Genomic DNA, 2,914 nt, shown 5'->3' with positions numbered 1-2,914 from the left:
TAAACTCCCATGGGAGAAACTCCACCCACCTTTTGGGAAATCCTACCCTTATACACAGGATTTGGTTTTATTCCCGGGTCCATCCCTCTTCCCTAGCATTGCATTTCCCGAAGTCTGAGTTTTTCAGCCTATAATAATGCCCAGGGCTGGGAGTGGAATGAGGGAGAGTGGTGGGAAGGGGTGGCACCAACAGGCCAATCCAAGGTGGCCTCTGGAATTTCAAGTACCTCAGAGTAGCCCAGGGCGGCCGTGGGTGTCCCAAATCCAGACTGCTTTTCAGGTCTCCCTGCTAGGGGGAGTGGCAGACATTTTGTCCAACAAGTATTTCCTCTGGTCCCACAATTAACTGTTGGATCACACACATACAAGCACTAACAATTCTCAAAGGCAATGTCGTCTAGAAAGCAACGATTTTCTAAGCACCCTCCTGGAGTCTTGCAGAGTTGTGTCAGTTCTTTTTCTTGATCCTACCTCTAACCTTTATTAGAAATGATACTCTCTCAGTCATGATGGGAGCATGAGAAGGTCTTACATGTGCCATAATGTATAGGAGCTGATGAAATTTTTAGCCCAGGGATCATCTTCCTCCCCAGTGTCCTGGTCTGGGGGAAGTGAGATGGGAAGTGGTCTACAGAGGGGTCAGTTTCATTAACTTAGTTACAATATCTTTCTCCCCTGTTGGGTCTGGGGCTCCTTGAAAAGTTCTAAGTTTCACAGCCAGAGTAGATAGTTAATAAACAGGTGCTGGATTAACAAGTGACATCTGCCGTGGTTATATTTAGGATTCATCACTCGTGAATATGTTAATGGACTTTATTTATACACATTACTAAACAAATGGATTTGAGGACTTTATTTTGGGCCAAGCTCTTGGTTTTCCAGAAGTTGCTGATTAAGATAAAAATATCCGAGAAGGAAAATAAATCCTTAAGCTCCAGTAAAGTGGAATCAGTTCCCATATTGGCCAGAAGAGGGCAGAGTCCCTGTGGGAATGTGGCAGGATAGATGTATTTTGATACTGCAGAAAGGTTTTGGAGCATAGGCACTGGCTAGGGAAGGGAAGAGTAAGTGGCAAAGAGAATCTGGTGGGAGACAGAGGAAGAAATAATTTCTAAAAGGTGACATAAGATTTTAAAAATTCTGCTTACTCCATCCAAATTCATCATTCATTTATTAATTTATTCCTTTATCAGACATTGCTGAGCACTTACTATGTGTCAGACTCTGTGCCTGGGGTGAGCAATGCAGAGATGAACACAGCGGACATGGTCTGGGGAGTGTACAGACCAGTAAGGGTTACAGGCATTAAACAATTAAGTGTGTGTGTAATTAATGATTTTGATAAGAGCTATGGAAGAAAATAACAGGATGTTATGAGAACTGCTTTAAGTTGGAGGAGATCTCTCTGATGAAACCTGATGGTTGAAGAGTCATGTGGAAAGTTAGGAGACACGTGTTCCAGGCAGAAGGAATAGCTTGTATGAAGGCCCTGAGGTTGGAGGGGGGTGGGAATCTTCGAGGAATTAAAAGCAGGTCAGTGTGGCTGCATAGGGGTAGCGGCTGCACAGGGGTAGCGGCTGCACAGGGGTAGTGGCATGAGGTAGATTTGGAGAGGTGAATGAGGATCATGCGGGGCCTTTTAAGCCATGCTCAAGGGTTTGGATTGTCTTTTTCTTTCAATTTGAAAGCAGTCACCGTTTATTAACTGACCAGATTACAGAAATAATCAAGGTAGATGCCTTAGTTCATCCTTCTAATAAGCCTATTGATCTGGTGTCAGCGTCTCCACCTTCTAGAAGATGGGTGGCCTTTTTCTTCATTACACCTAGTGGAGAAGACAATTTGAAGGGTCACGGGAAGTTGTTTGCTTCTCTGAGACGTTTTCCAACAGAACAGATCTCATGAATCAGATCCTCCATGCAGATGACGCCACATTTACTAAGTGATGGAGCAATCCATGTGTTATCTGTCAGGGCAATTCACTTCTTGTTGATTTTGCCGTAGCCAAACTTGTAGATCAGTTCCTTCTCTGACTTCAGGTTTGGGTACCCCCAATGCAATACATGGTTCCACAATCTTCAGCATGTTGACTGAAGCCTCGTTGAGCTTCACAAAGGTGTCACTGAAGACCTGGAGGAGGCGAAGAAGCTGCAGCACCTTTCGGACCTTTGAGCTCACACCATTGCTACCTCTGATCCTGATGACAAGTGCCAATCTGGATTCCTCAGGCACACAGAAGTGGCCAGCTTTTCTTGCCCTCCTAGCCATTCGAATATTGCTTCTGTACATCTGCCTGTACTCCTTGTAACAGTGCTTAGCCTTTTCATTGATAAACTTCCTCCTTGCCTTTCAAAGCATCTTTTGGATAACTTCTCAGGAGCTTGATCTTCAGCTCTGTGAAATTTATTTGCTTTTTCTGAACGGTTTCTGGTACAGCAGGAACTTCTTTTTTTCCTCTTCTGCACCCTCCATGATTCCAGCCAGAAAAGAGCAGGTTTGGATGTTCTTGTACAAGCAACGGGAAGCCCTGAAAGGGTCTTAAGCAGAGGCATGGATCATCTTATTCATATTTTGGAAGATCACTCTGGGAGTTCCCTGGTGGTCCAGTGGTTAGGACTCTGCACTTTCACTGCTGAGGGCCCAGGTTCGATCCTTGGTCAGGGAACTAAGATCCCACAAGCCGCGAGGCGGGCCAAAAAAAAAAAAAAATCACTCTGGCTGCAGTGTGGAGAATGAACTGGAGGGCTATTGGGGGAAGCAGGGGTGTTAGGAGGCTGTTACAGTAGTTCAGGGAAAAGACGATGATAGCTTGGACTAGGGTGGTGACAAAACGTGGCAAGAACTGAGTGAATTAGAAACATATTTGAGGACAGACTTGGCAAGACTCGGTAATCGGAGGTTGAGAAAAGGTGTC

At 45.0% G+C, this 2,914-nt stretch overlaps 1 pseudogene across 1 annotated transcript; it reads right to left on the bottom strand.

Annotated features, from left to right (window-relative positions):
- Positions 1-1,740: 1,740 nt before the first annotated feature.
- LOC309829847 (large ribosomal subunit protein uL30-like) lies at positions 1,741-2,475 on the bottom strand (annotated as a pseudogene). Its single transcript has one exon. The product of its transcript is annotated as a large ribosomal subunit protein uL30-like (transcript).
- Positions 2,476-2,914: the final 439 nt, after the last annotated feature.

Source organism: Grampus griseus (assembly GCF_964374135.1).
Source record: "Grampus griseus genome assembly, chromosome: 11".
NCBI lineage: Eukaryota > Metazoa > Chordata > Mammalia > Artiodactyla > Delphinidae > Grampus > Grampus griseus.
This window is presented reverse-complemented; position numbering and strand designations above follow the sequence as displayed.